The sequence below is a fragment of the Coenobita brevimanus genome, chromosome 105, assembly GCF_032717465.1.
Source record: "Coenobita brevimanus isolate Jiangsu-jjx chromosome 105, ASM3271746v2, whole genome shotgun sequence".
Classification (NCBI taxonomy): Eukaryota; Metazoa; Arthropoda; class Malacostraca; order Decapoda; family Coenobitidae; genus Coenobita; species Coenobita brevimanus.
The window spans coordinates 24927860-24946696 of NC_137058.1; the positions used below are offsets into that span (position 1 = coordinate 24927860).

Here is an 18837-nt window from a genome sequence, read left to right on the forward strand (position 1 = left end):
CCTGTACTTGCCCCCGTCAGACCCCTGCATGCTCTCCGGGTCATGTATCACGGCGGGTCACACGGAAGGTTAACATTCCTTACGTTTATACCAAGATTTCCGTGCACTACCGCCAGACGTCTTTCCTCACGGCGAGTCACGGAGGTTACAACCACAGCCACTATTACGTATTATAGTGGGTGTTAAGAGGGTGGCCTTCGCGTGGTGGCACTGATATAACTGGCTGGCTCATCTGCCCGGTTATACAGACGTCCCTCAGTTCCCTCCCTATCCCCCAAAAGGAGCATGATGGACTGTAAGAGGAGGACAAATTCAGCCTGCAGTCCACTGGGTTCACATTTCGGATGAACGTTGGGCACCACCACCACCACCACCACCACCACCACCAACAACAACAACAACAACAACAACAACAACAACAACAACAACTACTACTACTACTTCTACTACTACTACTACTACTACTACTACTACTACTATTACTACTACTACTATTACTACTACTACTATTACTACTGCTACTATTACTACTACTACTAATACTATTTCTACTACTGCGCTAACCTGACGAAGATCCTTATCCCTTTTTAGCTCAGTTGATGACCAAGTGTAGTTATATTCGACGGTTAATTTGACTAGTAACCAAGGAGACACATTCCCACCTCATAACTAAGACTCATTCAGTATCACGCAACCACGGCTTAGTATGCAAGGTGTGAGAGTGACCCAGTTCCATCAGGTGAAAGCAAACCGACTCAACATTCCTATTAACATTTCCTGAGCTTTCCGGTTTGGGGAGATGACGTGTAGGGAAGGGGTTGGAGGAAACTATAATTTTCTGCGAGAGAGAGAGAGAGAGAGAGAGAGAGAGAGAGAGTAGGAGAAGGAAAGAGGGAAAGGAAGGAAATGGGAAGAGAATAGAGGAAGAGAGGAAGGGGAAGAGAGTCAGTCAAGTGTTACACATAAATCACAACAAAAAATATAGGACTAGAGAAAGTAAAGGGAGGAGGGAGAGAAAGGAAGGGAGAAGGAAAATGAAGGGAAGAGGAAGGGGAGAGCAAGAAAGAAAGGGAGGGGGGGGGGAAACAAAGGGAAGCCATTCAGGTGGTGAAATAGTAGAGTCACAGGAAATAAAACACGAGAGAGAGAGAGAGGGAGAGGGCGGTATGGGGGCGGTAACACTGTGGTAGCCAACCCAGTAGGTCTGCCACAACACAATGCTATCACCCCTCACCACGATAACACAGCAGCCTCGCCGTGATAAGCTCCTCGCTACGATATCAGGCCTATTCTGTGTTTTCCTACTGTCACTGATTTTTTTTCGCAGTGTCATGTCTTTACGATGGCTGTGATTAAGTCGATTCTCACCTTCATTTGGGTATTGCCTGTTTCCGATGTATTGAGTCTGTCTATCTGTCTGTCTATAACCAGACGTCTTAATTCCGTAAGGAGTGGCCACAAACAAATCGCCTCCATGTCGCCCTATCCCCCACCATTTCGCTGCCCTACTTTAGCTCACACCCCCATCTAACAATCTAAATTAAACCAAAGGTAAGCAAAAATTTAATCTAACCCAACCATACCTACCCAAATCTACCCCAAGCAAACCAAACCTAGCAAAGCCTAGCCTATCCCAGCCTAATCTAACGACTGGGTTATATTAAACGGATCCTAACCATACCTAACCAAACCTAACCCAATCTAACCAAACGTAATGAAATGTTGTCCTCTACTTTCTGCTCCCTCACAGTCTGCTTCCTTCGCTTCTCCTTAATATTTCAGTGGAAGTTTCAATAATCGTCATCATCATCATCATCATCATCATCATTATTATTATTATTAGTAGTAGTAGTAGTAGTAGTAGTAGTAGTAGTAGTAGCAACAGTAGTTGTAATAGTAGTAGTAGTAGTAGTAGCAGTATAAGTACCATTGTCAGTAGTAGTAGCAGTAGCAGTAGTAGTAGTAGTCTCATCAGTAATAGTAGTAGTTGTAGCTGCAGCAATAGTAGCAACAGGAGTAATGGCTGCAGCAGTAGTAGTAGTAGTAGTAGCAGTAGTTGTTGTGGTAGTAGTAGTAGTAGTAGTCTACATTAACTAGCCTGGAGAATAAAAGAGTACAGTGTTAGGTATACTGACTGGCAAAAAGAAGTGTCCAGAGTCTATGGTTGAACGGAAGGAAAGATTCGCCAGGTGAGGCTTGTATTTCACTCTCTCTATGGCCAGACGAGTTTTTTTATTTTTATTTATTTTTTTTTTTTTTGGAGAGGTTTTTCATATATAGGGGTTTAGATACAGTCCTCATTAACCCCTTCATTAATAAGAGGCTCTCGTAAGAAAAAAAAATCGTCTGGCAGTAGGAATATTGCAATGAAAAAATCCCCTGGGTGAAAGGGTGTTAGAGGCTGAGTTAACGATGAGAAACAGTATAGGAAAGAATTCGTCTGATGTGTCTGTCTGTCTCTGTCTCTGTCTGTCTGTCTGTCTGTCTGTCTGTCTGTCTCTCTCTCTCTCTCTCTCTCTCTCTCTCTCTCTCTCTCTCTCTCTTTGTATGCTGAGAGAGGCCTGGTAGGTTCCTCTGCCTAAAGACGCTTCTCTTTGATATGATGTGTCAAGGAGGAGGAGGGCGGAGGGGGGGGGGTAGACCGAGGATGAGGTATAGGGATAGGATGGAGAGATATATGAGGGAGATAGGGAATTAAAGCTGTATTTTTGATCGTGTGTGCTATCTCGCCAAAATACTTCCTGCCACCTCCCGGCCTTTCTCTCCATAGCCTTAAAAATGAGTCACTTGAATCTAAAGAAAATGACACAGAGGATACTGATCGATGGGGAAATAAGGCAGTCATTATCAGTTGCTACGGACTCACGAGAAAGGCTACAGGAGTTATGTTTTCGACTGTACATCATTTTTTTTTTTTGTACTTCAGATACCCAGACATAATTTCCGATGTTAATTTGCTTTCCAAGACAATTTTTTTTCCATGCTGGGGAGAGGTATAAGGTCCACGGGGGGAAGGGGTGGTACTCTGGCTCCCTCTTATCTGTAACAATGGGGGAGACTTATTTAATGTTGTTGTGTCTACTGATGGTGGGCACTGTATTGTTCTTTAATCTTTCGCAAACACTGTGCTGATCACGTTCTTTACCTGTTTTGCTGCGGTACGTGACTCATTAGTAAGCATAGTCTTTGATGTTTAAATAAGACTGGATATGGTTAACTCTGTCTGTCTGTCTGTCTGTCTGTCTCTCTTATATTATCAAGCATATTTTTTGACGTTTAAAATTGCATATGGTTAACTCTCTCTCTATGTTCTGCCTTACTACAGGACCAAAACACACAGCCATATATCCTTACTTTATTGCCTCTGCTACTACTAATCTAAGTATAACAAACATAAGTATATTAGGTCATAAAAGTAAATATACATATAGGCTTTCACTTACACTTAACAAAAATATAGACAACTTAACGATATAGATCCTTATACTCCTTGACCCACCAATTGTCTTAACACATTTCCCTCTGCGACTTATTATGGTCACTACATTTTAATATCCTTTTTTATCTACTGGTGCAAACTATTTTGATAATACAAAAAATATTCCATATATATATATATATATATATATATATATATATATATATATATATATATATATATATATATATATATATGTATGTATGTATGTATGTATGTATAATGCAGACCTCATTATCATCTGTCTGTCCGTCCACACTATTTCGATAATAATATATATATATATATATATATATATATATATATATATATATATATATATATATATATATATATATATATATATATATATATATATATATATATATATATATATATATATATATATATATATACCGGTATATACAACCCTTAACAAATGTCGTATCACCTTTCTTGTTGCGATTTTTTTTTCTTAATATTACATCTTAATTTCCTCTTTTTATCTGCCGGTGCAAAGTATTTCGATAATGAAAAAACGAAAAAAATGTAACCGTTAGCAGATGTCGTAACACCGCTTTCGTTGCGATTTTTTTTTTTTTTATTACATCAGAATTTCCTCTTTTTGTCTGCCGGTGCAAACTATTTCGAAAATGAAAAAAAATACAATAACCCATAGCATGTCACATCACCTTTCTCGTTGCATTTTTTTTTTACTACTACATCTTAATTTGCTCTACCTGTCGGTGTACACTATATCGATATTGAAAAATTTGAAAAAAAAACAACAACAACTCTTAGCAGATGTCGTAACACCTCTCTCTCTGCGATTTATTTTGCCCATTGCACTTAATATCCTCATTTATCTGTTGGTGCAGACTATTTCCATAATGAAAAAAATAAAAAAATAAAAACTCAACATCTCGTAACACCTTTCTCTCTGCGATTTATTTTGCTAATTGCACCTTAACCCGAAGGAAAATTTTATATACTATTCCTGCCTCCAGACGATTTTATTCAGCTTAGGAGAGGCGGTAATGGAGGCTGGATCTGACCCCTCCAGTTCCAGTTCCTAAAAAATCTAAGTTGAATAGAAGCGTCTGGAAATAGTAAGAAAAAAAAAAGGGAGTCACATATCAGACGCATAAATCGCCAAAGAGGAAGTATTACGGGGTCACCCATGTCAATAAGATAGCAAAATAATAATAATAATAATAATAATAATAATAATAATAATAAAAATAATAATAATGGTAGGTTGGGGCGCTCACCATTCACTCACTCTATGTAGTGCTGCTGTCGGGTGTCTGCCCTTTCCTCTCCTCCATCCTTCTTTCCTTCCATCCTCTTCTGTCTTTCTTTCCTTCATTCTTTCCTTGTCCTTCTGCCTACGGGTGACTTAACACTCCCTCTTCTGTCTTTCCTTCATTCTTTACTTGTCCTTCTGCCTACGGGTGACTTTACACTCCCTCTTGTCTTTCTTTCCTTCATTCTTTCCTCTTCCTTCTGCCTGTGGGTGACTCTACACTGAGTGACAAGCCAAATGGTTTCCTGTACACCAGGGAACCATCTACTACGCTGGGTGGTAACCATATAACCCAATTTTGGCGCCTGGTGGTATAGTGGGTAATTATTGCGCTCCAATCGGATTGATCCGGTGAAGGTTTATATCCAAGGGGTGGCTGGGGTTGATTGCTCACGTAATGCCACTCAGGGATGAGTGAGGCTGGTCACTCTCATCTTGAATGTCGGTACCAACTGCCTAGCCCCGGGCTCCTACGCTCCTCATGGGACAACGTACTGTAGGATTGGATGATGGATGGATAATAATAATAATAATAATAATAATCTCATCTGTGCAAAAACGAAGGAAATCACATGTATATCAGACGCATAAATCGCCAAGGAGTAAGTGTTACGAGGTCTTCCTTAGGGGGATAAGGAGTGTTATGTCATGAGAATAAGGTCCATCTCTGTCTGTCTGTCTGTCTGTCTGTCTCTCTCTCTCTCTCTCTCTCTCTCTCTCTCTCTCTCTCTCTCGTACATTACCTATATCACTGGCTTCAGTACCCTCTTCTCACCGCCAGTTAGGGAGAGTGAGGGGGGGGGGCTACCTAACACTTCTTCCGTAGCGATTTATTTTTCAAACTATTTGTCAGTATTCTTGGGTTTGCCTCTTATGTCTTTAATATCGACATAGACTGCATGAATAACACACAAGAATATAGGTACGGAGCAGAATCAGAAATAAATCGCTAAGGAAGAGGTGTTTGTAAGCTTCCTCACCCTTCTCCTTAACACTTATTCCTTAGCGATTTATTTTTGTTTTCTACCGGGTGATATAATTTTGTACTTTATTTATGCAGAGTGTGTTGATATTAGCATGACTTAAGCAACACAACTGGATGGTAATGTATAATAAGCAGAATAAATCGCTTAAGAGAAGGTGTTTGGGAGCTTCCGTACGTGACAAAAATTTGAGCCCTTGTCACTTACCTGTCTTGTGTGTTGCGGGTACGGCTGTCAGTGTTACCAATATCTACCCTGCCTCACGAACTCACTAATTAACCATCCACTCATATGATGTAGAAAAACAGTAATGTAGGAGAAAGACTGGTAAAACTGAGAGCCGTCCCTGCAACACATGAGAAAGGCGCAATACATAAACCATCCCACATTATTATTATTATTATTATTATTATTATTATTATTATTTTGCTTTTGGACATTTCGTAGCGCCTTTTCCTCAGCGATTTATTTTTCATGATAAACGCGGATCACTCTTGCATGGTATTTACTATTTAGCTTATGAAAGAGAGAGAGAGAGAGAGAGAGAGAGAGAGAGAGAGAGAGAGAGAGAGAGAGAGAGAGAGAGAGAGAGAGAGAGTCAACCATAATCCCATTCAAAGTGCCCGGTATATCAAAATGTTTCGCCCATATTTCGAAATGATACGTGCGGCAAGGGGGACGATACTCTTTGGTCTGTCTGTACATATGGGATTTTTCACGTTTTTGGGGGGAATTTTTGTGTGTTGCGGGTACGGCTCTGTTTGCGTTATTACCAGCATCGTTATCTGCTTCCTATAGCCTTTTTATGTTTTATTATTATTATTATTATTATTATTTTGTTGTTGGTAGTGGTGATACTGTTCTTGCTTTGTTCTCACTATTATTATTATCATTATTATTATTATTATTATTATTTGTTGTTCTTGCTCTTAGTTATTATTATTATTATTATTGTTTTTATATTCTATTTATTTTTTTGAAAGTGTGATTGATTACTACTTTCCTGAGCCAGCCTAAATATATACACTGCCCACACCAGCAGCCTGAGCCGTCCCCGTGACACACAAGAGTCACGGGTGGCACAATTCACACACAATATACCAACCCCCAAATTAGAAAACTGCTCCAATTTTTTTTTTTTTTTTTTTGGGGGGGGACGAAGGTTCAGATTCCTATATTATTATTATTATTATTATTATTATTATTATTATTTTTGTTTTGTAATTTCTTCCTTCAACTCAGGCGAGACTAGTGCAATATTTAGCATTTCAGGGAAGATGTTGTTATAGAAAAATTGTAATGAAGACCTGTATTGTCATCAGTTAAGGAAGCTCCCTAACACCTCTTCCTAAGCGATTTATTTTGCTGATTACTCCTTACTTTCATCTGTGTGGTTTAAGTCATTGGAATACCACCATACTCAGGAATAATAACATATAAATTGATACCAACCATCCGCATCCAAAATAAATCGCTAAGGAAGAGGTGTTAGGGAGCTTCCTTACGCGATGGAAATACGTGGCCAGACCCGGAACTTTTAGAACTTAGACCCGGATTCTCGTAGGGTAAGGAGGCTCCCTAACACTTCTTCCTTAGCGATTTATTTTATTCACTCTTACTATAATTTTCGTTGTAATTTAAGCCATTCTGAACTCTTCATGAATAAGGTACAGAATAGTACAGCCCGGCCGTATGCAAAAATAAATCGCTAAGGAAGAGGTGTTAGGGAGCGTCGGAGAAACAGCCATCCTCACGGTTTTGTCCGAAGCATTTTGACACCTAGCGAAATACAGTGAAAACCCCAGCCTCTAGCAGTGGGTGTTTCAAATAGTTTCGATTTTTCCGCTGTGTATTGGTCAGATTTTGGGAAGATATTTTTCTCTTCGTACAGTCAAAGACCAGTTTTTCTTCTTGGGTTAGGAGGCCCCCTAGCACCTTTTCGTAAGTGATTTATTTTGTTTATTACACCTTACTATCCTTTTCTGTGGTAAATAAATCCGTATTGCCCTCCTCTGCATAAATGACGTACAGGATGATATTAACAAGTCATATCCCAAACTCCTTAACACCTTTTCCTAAGTGATTTATTTTGCTTTTTACACCTTACTGTCCTCTTCTGTGGTAAATGAATCCGTATTGCCATCCTCTGCATAAATGAAGTACAAGAGGATCCAGTCTCATCCCAGACTCCCTAACACCTTTTCCTAAGCGATTTATTTTGCTTATTACATATTACCCTCCTCTTCTGTGCTACAGAAATCCTTCCAGTATCTCCATACGCTGCATAAAAGACGTACAAAAGGATATTAGCCAGCCATATCAAAAAATAAATCGGTAAGGAAGAGGTGTTAGGGTACTTCCTTCAGGGCTGTATTTATCGAGGCTTGAGTGTGACGTAGTGGTGATAATACGCAACGTCGGTAATGGAAGCTCCCTAACACCCCTTCTTTAGCGATTTATTTTTGGATATAACTGGTGAATATCCTCTTCTGCGTTATTTATGCAGAGGATGACGATACTGAAAGGATTTATATAACACAGAAAAGGACAGTAATATGTAATAAGCAAACTAAATCGCTTAGGAAAAGGTGTTAGGGAGTTTGGGATATAATTCTTTAATATCCTCTTGTACGTCACTTGTGCAGAGGATGGTGATACTGAAAGGATTTATATAGCACAGAAGAGGACAGTAAGGTGTAATAAGATAACTAAATCGCTTAGGAAAAGGTGTTAGGGAATTTCGGATATAACTGATTAATGTCCTCGTGTATGTCATTTATGCAGAGGATGGCGATATTGGAAGGATTTATGTAGGACAGAAGAGGACAGTATGGTGTAATAGGCAAAACAAATCGCCTAGGAAAAGGTGTTAGGGAGTTCCTTAACCGACTAGAACACGGGTCCACATCTCATTCCAGCATCCGTGAATCCAGGAATCGAAGCAGAGGTGAAGGGACTTTTGCATTCGACTGTATATTATAAACTCTTGCCGTATCCTGTAATGGTAAACATCATTGTCGCTTACATCAACAATTTTTCCATATTTACTGAAAAAATATGTTTGGGGAGAGCACTAAATCACTATAATTAAAATATTCGTTATAAGATTCATCATTGTCTCTCCTGTTGATTTGCCATGATTCACTTCTTGAGACTCGTCATTTGAGATTCACACAAATTCGTCACTAGAAATGCATGAGTGAAGAGACTGGCGATTCCTGACTCGTATTTGTGTTAGAAGAGGAAGTGTTATGTTTTTGTGTGTGTTTGTGTGTGTGTGTTAGTGTGTGTGTGTGTGTGTGTTTGTGTGTTTTTGTGTGTATTTTGTGTGTGTTTGTGTTTTTGTGTGTATTTTGTGTGTGTGTGTGTGTGTGTGTGTGTGTGTGTGTGTGTGTGTGTGTGTGTGTGTGTGTGTGTGGGTGGGTGGGTGTGGGTGTTTTTTTGTGTGTGGGTGTTTTTGTATGTGTTTTTGTGTGTGTTTTTGTATGTGTTTTTGTGGTTGTTTTTGTATGTGTGTTATGTGTGTGTTTTTTGTGTGGGTGTTTATGTGTGTTTGTTTGTATGTGCTTTAGCGTGTGTTTGTGTTTGTATTTATGTGTGTTTTTGTGTGCTTCGGTGTATGTGCGATGAAGCCCTGAATGTCGAAGATATGAAGGATGGAGTGAATGGATGTATTGTGCCTACTTCACTCTTAACATAAGGGTGGATGTGCAGGGGTTAGGGAGTGGTGGTGGTGTGGTGTTGATGTAATGGTGTTGATGTAGTGGTGTGGTGTTGATGTAGTGGTGTGGTGTTGATGTAGTGGTGTGGTGCTGATGTAGTGGTGTGGTGTTGATGTAGTGGTGTGGTGTTGATGTAATAGTGTGGTGTTGATGTAGTGGTGTGGTGTTGATGTAGTGGTGTGGTGTTGATGTAGTGGTGTGGTGTTGATGTAGTGGTGTGGTGCTGATGTAGTGGTGTGGTGCTGATGTAGTGGTGTGGTGTTGATGTAGTGGTGTGGTGTTGATGTAGAGGTGTGGTGTTGATGTAGTGGTGCGGTGCTGATGTAGTGGTGTGGTGTTGATGTAGTTGTGTGGTGGCGGTGTGTGGTGTTGATGTAGTGGTGTGGTGTTGATGTAGTGGTGTGGTGTTGATGTAGTGGTGTTGTGCTGATGTACTGGTGTGGTGTTGATGTGGTGTGTGATGTTGATGTAGCCTAATAGTGTAGTGGTGATGTGGTGTGGTGTTGATGTAGTGGTGTGGTGTTGATGTAGTGGTGTGGTGTTGATGTAATGGTGTGGTGTTGATGGTGTGGTGTGGTGTTTAGCTGGGGTTTATGTAGGGGTGTTGTGGGGGTCAGTCTGTGTGTTGGGCGTGGCAGGTGTGGTGGGTCATGCAGTATCCTCAGGTGCTGGGGAACGGAGGGTCAGGTCAGGGCGCAGGTCAAGGTTGAGGCGGAGGTCAGGGCGGGTCAGGAGTTCGTGCCTGAGGGTGTACTCCGAGAGGGGGTCGCGAGGCCGAGGTAGGTCAGGGTCGCGTGGGTCCGATGGGTCTGGGGACGCATCGTGGTGGTACGGGCGTGGTAGGGGCAGCGGTGGTAGGACAGGTAGGAGGGGTGGTAGCAGTGGTGGGTAGGACAGTGGTAGGAGGGGGGGAGTGAAGCGGGTCTCACCATACAGGGGGCCACGGGGGATTGCCGCCCCTAGGTAGGAACTCTGGTGGGCGGGAGGGGGTAAACCACTGCCTACCAGGGGCGTGAAGGCAGACTTAGCGCTGCCGAGGCTGGGTTTGGGCGGGGACAGTGGGCGGGGAGGGAGGTCGGTGTGGCGGGGCGGTGGTGGGCGGCGCAGAGCTTCACCTACAGACAGGAAGTGCTCTATGGCCCGCAGCAGGTCCCCGCCGCACCCCGACAGCACCAGCTCCAGCACGCCCCGCCTCTCACTGGGGAAGATCCGCATCAGGATGTCCACCCCGTTCATGCCAGCGGGGTCCTCCTTCCGGGGCTCCTGGCTGCCCTCGCACTCCATCACCCCCTCGCGTCCCAGAGCCCCATCCCGCCCCATAGCCCCCTCTCGTCCCACCGCTGCATCTCGCCCCACCGCCCCCTCTCGCACTATGGCCCCATCTTGCCCCATTGCCACCTCGCGAACTATACCCCCCTCTCTTGCTGTGGGCCTGACCTCCCCTGTACTGTCCCCGGAGGCCTGGCTCTCCGGTGGTCGCGTCTCCCCTGTCACCGTGGCAGGGGTGTGTGTGGCCTCCTGTGGGGTGTCGCTGGGGGGTGGGGCGGGGCAGTGTGTGAGGTGTGGTGGCAGGGGGTGGGGTGGGCGGGGCGGGGTGGGGCTGGCTTCGTCGTCTGGCTGGGTGGTGCCTGATGTGGAGGTCGGGGACATGGCTGGGGAGGCAAGGGTGGCCGGGGATGCTACGCTGACCTCACTCGGGGCATCATCCTCACCGTCTGTAGGAAACAACCTTGGTCACCATTTGTAGGGCACACACACACACACACACACACACACACACACACACACACACACACACACACACACACACACACACACACACACACATACACACACACACACACACACACACACACACACACACACACACACACACACACACACACATTCCTGGCCTATCTAGTTATGGTGTATCTAGACCTACCGCATTGAAAGCACGTTGACCTCCTGACTGCTAGCATTTGTATCAGCTCAAGAAAATCGTCCGGTATTAGTCTTAGTAAATCCCCTTAAGAGTCTCCAGTCAAGCATCCACACACACTGCTGGGATTTCTCATAGCTGCGTAAAATCATTCAGTTTTACTTAATCCTATCAAATTTGTGATTATCCGCAAGGGTTAAAAAGCACATGCATGAGATGAGAAAGAAAAAAAACGGCTATTCCAAAAACCAACTATTAAAAATACCGGCAAATTGAAAAAAAATGAACATCAGATTGGAGGAAAATTCATGAAATACACCAGAACAATTTATTTTCACTTGATAAACAGCCTCTGGAGTTAAGAAGAATGTTTACCCAAATACCAGACTATGAGATCACGCCCTGGTGTAGTGGTATTGGTGCCGGAGTTCTATCTGGAGGGCCCGGGTTCGATTCAGGGCTAAAGCGTCAAAAACTCTCCAAGCTGCTGAGTTACCAGTCTTGCAGGCACATTAATCCTTCAACTTCAACATCATGACATGCAGTAGGCCTAATTACAAGGGGAGGGGGGGATAGGGGACCACCAAGCCAGCGAGCCCGCCAGCTGATCGGTGTAAACTCGCGGCGGGATCCTGAGGCGATATTCACAAGCTTTCTCAGCGTCTTAGATCACCAGTTTATAGTTTTATTTTAACCCACACGGCTACCAAACACCTCACAACTACCCCGGAGTGAATATTAAGGCTGAGAGTACGAGAAAAACAAAACAAACCTTGATATTTAATAAAGGAGAACTGTTTATGGTGGAAACGGGTTAATATACTTTATGAATACTGCACCCAAAGAGACAACACGATCCAGCTGCCTCACACAAACACCACCACCCCCTTATCCTACACCTCCCACCTGGCTCACATTACACGAGGCACATAAGGCTTAGTCTCCCATTACCTCGTCTAAGATTTCCACCCATAGCTGTTGGGTTGGGTTAGCGTTGTGTTGCCCCCTAGAAGCCTCCATTAGCAGGCTGGCAGAAGAGTAAGTGGCGAACATTAAAGAAAAACATGCCGTGCTACAGTAGCGACCACGACACGCCAGAAAGGGATAAGACACGAAAACAGAAAGATGTAGTGACACAAGAAGTGGATCAGGTGGATGGAGTCGCTGGAGACATCTATGTGTAACACTGGTTATTAGGTAGCACCAGAACTCGACGCTTAAAATATCAGTTCTTAATAGGAATAGTAAGGTCTGAGAGAAAAAGGAAAAATTAATATATTACATTATATTTGTTTATAGAATTTGTGAATTAACAGGTAAGGTGGGTAAGCGCAGCAGACTCTGCCTTTTGGAAGTGAAGGTGGATAACGCTGCTAAAGGCAAACACCAAAGGCAGCACCATCAAGTTTATTCTCATGACGTTTCGATCCTCACATGAATCATCATCAGACCTGAGAAACAAACCAAACTAAATTAATGCTGCCATAAGTAATATCGTAAAAATGTGTTAATATTATGCATTGCCAAACATTTGTACGTTGTTATAGATGGTAGCATTAGTTTAGTTTAGCTTGTTTCTTACGTCTGATGATGAGCACTGTGAGGATGATACGTCACGATGATAAACAAGATGATGTTTGCGTTGGCTTTGGTGTATACCTATATCTATCTGTATCTATCTATATTAATCTGTCTACCTGCCTCTCTCTCTCTTGCTCGTGTATATATATATATATATATATATATATATATATATATATATATATATATATATATATATATATATATATAAACAGGAAGGCGCGTCAGTGAGCCAGCAATGGGTTGTGGCTAATTAATACGGGAAGGATACGGGAGGCGGTGTTTGTAGGGGAACGCGAGAACGCTGGGAAACCACCACTGTCTTGCCTTCCCTTCTTTCCTCTCTCATTTCCTCCCTCCCTGTTTGTTTCTCTACAGTTCTCATTTCCATCGCCCCTTTTCTTAACGCGGGCTATTTTTTCTTGACTGCCATTTTCCTTTGCTCCTCTTCAGTACTCATATTTTTCCCTACTAGCCTACAATTTTTTCCCTTACCCTCCTGTTGTTTTTGCTTACTATCTTCTTCGCTTCCCTACTCATTCTTCACACTGTTTTCCTGCATTTCTCTCATTTCTATTACTGCTGTTGTCTTCCTCCTTTTTCTCCTACTTTTTGCCCTCAGACAGCAGTTTATTTCACTTTTATTGTCTTTGGGGATGAATGAAGAATTTCTGAGAGATGAATGTTAAGATAATGTATGTGTGGAGAGACACAGACAAATGAGGAAGTGAAGGAGCGTTGTGATGTTGGTGTGGATGTGATAGAAACATTAGGAGAAATACTATGAGATGGTTTGCTCATGGAAGATGATTGGAGAATGAGAGACTGACAAGGAGAGTGTATGTGAGTGAGGTGCAGGGAGAAGGGGAGGGGGGGACGAAGGATGAGACGGAAGCATGGAGTGGAGAAGTATATGAGCTTAAAAGAGGGCTATTGAAGTCTTGTGAGCATAGATACATAGATAAATGGATAGACAGGTAGATAGATGGATGGATGGATGAGTAGATAGACAGATAGACAGATAGATAAATAATGTGTATTAACCATCTCCCTTAACATTTTGTCGAAGTGGTTTGCTTTTCACTCTGCTTTCATCATCGTCATCGTCTTCGTCATTTTCATACATCATCACCATCTTCTTCTTCTTCTTCTTCTTCCTCCTCCTCCTCCTTCTCCTCCTCCTCCTTCCTGTGCCAGCCAACAGCAGCCAGGTACGGGATGGCGTCACTTTCTTGCTCCCTATTTTATCGTCCCATTTTCATCTCTTCCGCCTCTCCATCGTCCTCCTAGTCCTCGTCTCTATCTCCTTTCTTTCTCCTTTTTCTATTCCCTTTGCTTATTCTTTCTCTTCACCCTTTCATCATTAGTTTTATTTTCTTGCAGCTATCCACCTCCCCTTCCTCCTGTTCCCCTTTTCATCGTTTTTCCTCTCTCCCCTCTCTTACCTCCTCTCAGATCTCCTCTTCTCTCCCTCTCTCTTTTTTCTGTTCCTCCTGATTATCCTCTTCTTCGTTCTTTTATCTTCAGTTTTAGTCATGCATCTATAGTCATCTTGTTTCCATTCCTCCTATTGTCCTGTTCGTCCGTTTTTGCCCTCTCCCCTCTCTGTCGTCCTCTCACTTCTCCTCTACTCTCCTTCCCTCTCCTCGTCGTCTCAGTGGCTATCTTTTCCACTGTCTTCACTGTCTTCGTCTCTACTGTCTTTTTCACTGCCTTATTCACCTTCTTCTGCATTGTCTTCTGCGCTAACTTCTCCACTCTCTTCACTGTCTTCTCCTCTGTCTTCTCCACCATCTTCACTGTCTTCTCCACTGTCTTCACTGTCTTCTCCATTGTCGTCTCTGCTGTCTTCTGCACCTCCTTCCCGTGTGCCAGACGGCAGGGTACGGGAAGGTGTCACTTAGCCCTATCATGAGTTCACACGCAGAGTCATCCCTTCTGCCACACAGGGAGACACGCAGGAAGGAGGGAGGGAGGAAGGAAAGAAGGAAGGGGGGAGAAGGAGAGAGGAAAAGGGGGAGAAAGAGAGAGGAAAGGGGGGAGGAGGAGGGGAAAATGGAAAATGAAAGGAGTGAGGAGGGAGGGAGGGAAAGGGAAAGGGGAAGGGGTGAGAGAAGGGAGGAGGTGAAGGGAGATGGGAAGGAGAGGGTGAAAGTAGGAAAAAGAGACAGGAGGAGGAAAGGGGGAAGGGGAGAGAAAGAGAGAGGAAAGGAGGACAAGGGGGGAAGGAAAAGAGTGAAAGGAGGAGGGAGGAGGGAAAGGGAGAAGGGAAGGAGAGGGAAAATGTAGGAGAAAGAGTCAGGATGGAATGGAAGAAGAGGAAGGGGGATAGGGGAGAAGAGATGGGGGAGAGAGGAGAGAGGGGAAGGGAAAGCGAGGACGGAATGAGGGAGAAGGGGGGAGGGAAAGAAGAGGAGGAGGTAAGAGAGAGAGAGAGAAAGAGAGAGAGAGAGAGAGAGAGACATATACTTCTGGATGCAGCAAGAATACACCAAGACGTTATGATAAAGTGTTGATGACAAGGCAGGACGTCAGCTGGGGGAAGTGGCCAAATTACCCTGTCACTCACATAAAACCGGGGTGTATTTTTTTGGTATGGTCTGGTTGCTCTGTGTATCCGTGGCTGCTATACTTTTCTGTACTCTTTTCACATTTATTTGGCCTAAAATTTGCCCAGTAGTTATCTAGAATGTGGAGTTATAAAGGTGGATGTAGAGAGTGCGATGCTAGTCGCGAAGAAGTGCTATGGAAAGGATGTAGAGCCATAGTATTGTCTTATTCTGGACTACACAGAACAAGCCGCTAAAGGACGAAAATTGAGACCAAGTTAAAAGAAGTACTGTATAGCCGATTTTATTAACATTATTTGCAATTTATTTCCATTATTTACATCATATTACTGGCGTTAGATATTGACTTAACCCCAGCACTACTACGTATCATATCTAAGTTAAATCTAATTGTGTGGAGGTGGAAAGAATTACACAAAGAATTACGTCACTGGATACAATGTTTTTTTCTCTAGGGGTTGGAGGCTTGACCGGATAGGCGTGCAACTTGAATATTCTAGTACCGGGTAATAATAATAATAATAATAATAATCTTGTTAATATTTTAAAATACACTGATATGAGTGCCACGTGACTTGAAATGTGTTTACAAGACTAATGCTCATCCTTTGTTTTCTAAGTGGCAGTGGACGGTACCGGGCGGCGTACAGAAGGCAAGTTTTCATACACTTTCAGAGCCGCTTTCAGTCGTCTCCAGTCCAATTCCAACAGCCTACATATTCCAGACACATATTTTCCTTTTACAGTCGCCTCCAATGCCATCTCAACAGCGTACACAGCTCCCAGCACACATTTCCCTTTTCATAGTCGCCCCCATGCCATCCCAACAGCCTACACAAGCCAAACACACATTTTCCATTTCAAAGTCGCCCCTAATACCATCTCAACAGCGTCCACAGCTCCCAACTACACATTTTCCTTTCTACAGTCGCTCCCAATGCCATCCTCAGCAACATACACAGCTGCCAACACACATTTTCCTTTTCACAGCTGTCCCCAGTGTCATCCCAACAACCTACACACTCCAAACACACATATTCCTCTTAGCGGTCGTCCCCAACAACATACACAGTTCCCAACACACATTTTCCTTTTCACAGTCGTCTCCAGCCTCCCTTCTAAGACATTCATTCTTAATATTGGAACATTCTTGGAGAGCGAGGAGGCTACCCAACAGACGGACCCCAAAGAAATAAAGGAGTTGTTGTCTGTCGCATATATTTATCAGTGTTTTGAAATCGAATATCCGATGTTAATATTGCTGAGATTATTACACACCCCGTAGAGAAAATACCTCAGTCATGCACTTTTAAGAGTCAGTAATTTACCCTAATACAAGCCAACGGACACGAAGGAAAAGATTCGTTGTCAAAATGTAATAATCGTCAGTATTTTTATATCAAATGCCCCGTGTAATATTGATGACTTTTCAGGAGTAGGCTACGTCTCATTGACAAAAGTACCCAGTGTTCCTGTACTAACACTATACCCATTAATAAACCAAAGCATCACTCATTATGCGTTATTATAATTATTTGTTACGTCGCCATGGTTATTTTTACATTCGTCTTTCTTACAGCACTCAGCATCCATCCCATTTCAACTTCTTTCCGATGTTTTAAGTTTGAGCGTCTTGAGGTTGCCGTTAGTTGCCACTTCATTCCGCTCCCTTTTCTTATTATTTTTGCTGCCTTTATAGGAATGCCTTCGCTCCAGGATATATTAGTAGGAGATGTGTGAAGTGATTTCTCCCGCCAGAGCATTCGTTAGTTCATCATATTCTAATTCTGAATATTCTCAACGTATGGAAGGTGCTGGGTGAGGTGTTTTTTCCTTCTAACGGTTTACTACACCCAGGGTCAATATTATCGTCGGTTAAGGAAGCTCCCTAACACCTTTTCCTCAGCTATTTATTTTGCTTATTACTCCTTACTGTCATATTCTGTGTTGTGTGCATTCTTCTAATTTCTCCTTACATTAAATACATAACAGCAAAAGGATACTAATAAGTCATCTAAATATAAATCGCTAAGAAGTGTTAATGTGCGTCCTAACCAGACGAGAATGCGGGCCCAGATCTACCAACACTACGGATCAACACAGGCAGACGTGGCCATGTTAGTAAGCTCCCGACAGCCATTCGGGGCCACGGTGAAATACAGAGGTGCATTTGGTTCGGGTCCGGCACACGTTCGCAACCAAAAAGGTTAGGGAGGACTGTGAACGCGGCCGTGGGTTACAGTTTGCTTCCTGCATTAGATAAAGGAATTCTGTAGACCTTTGCTTAGATTAGGTTAGCTTGATTTATATATTGTACGAAACAAGGCCAAGGATGAGATGGAGGGATGGAGTGGCGAGGTATATGAGAGAGAGGGGTGTGAGCTGGGAGCAGGGCAGTGAAGTGGCGGGGGACAGGGCGATATGGAGGCGATTTGTTTGTGGCCACCCCATTACGGGATTAAGGCGTCTGGCAATAGATAGATAGAGAGACAAAACCAGTGCTTCTTCACATATTAATAGTAGATATAGCACAAGAACATAAATCAGGCTGCATCATCATATATAAAAAGTGTAAGTTAAATGGTATTACTTCATAGTCTGACACACTAACACATGCACTCTGCCACCAACGCATTAGGCACACACTCACCAACTTACCACCTGACACGCTACACCTGGCGGATGTGGCGGAGAGCAGAGAGAATGTAAGGGAGAGAGGGGAAGAGGGGAGGGGAGAGGGGAAGAGGGGAGGGGAGAGGAGGGAAGGGAGAGGGATGGAGAACGAATAAATGAAGTGAGAGAAGGGGGAGAGAGTTTAAAGTGAAGGTGTAGGGGAAGGGGGATAGAATATGCGGTGTGAGGTGGGGAGGGAAGGGGAAAGATGTGGAGAGGAAAAGGGGGAGAATGTAATGATATGAGGAGGGCGATGTGAGGGAGGGGAAAGAATTTAAGGTGTGGGGTGCGAAGGAAGGGAGAAAAATCTAAGGTATGAAAGGGGAGAGGGGGAGATGAGAAAAGACAGAGAAGCGAAGAGGAAGAGGGAGAATATAAAATGATGTGAGGAGGAAGGGGAGAAAAAAAAATAAGTGAAGAGGGGGGAGAAAGATTTTAAGGTGAGGGATACAAGGGAGGGGAGAGAAAATTTGTGGTGTGAGAGGGTGAGGGAGAGAAATGAAAGGAGAAGGCGTAGGGAGGAAAGAGAAGAGAATGTAATGATAAGAGGAGGGGGATGTGAGGGAGGGCAAAGAGAATGTTAAGGTGTGGGTGAGGAAAGAGGGAAGGCGCAGTGTAGGGAAG

General features: G+C 43.2%; 1 pseudogene; it reads right to left on the reverse strand.

Moving 5' to 3' along the window:
• Nucleotides 1-10116: 10116 nt before the first annotated feature.
• LOC145416271 (doublesex- and mab-3-related transcription factor A2-like) overlaps nt 10117-18837 on the reverse strand; it is a 28897-nt pseudogene continuing 20176 nt past the window's right edge.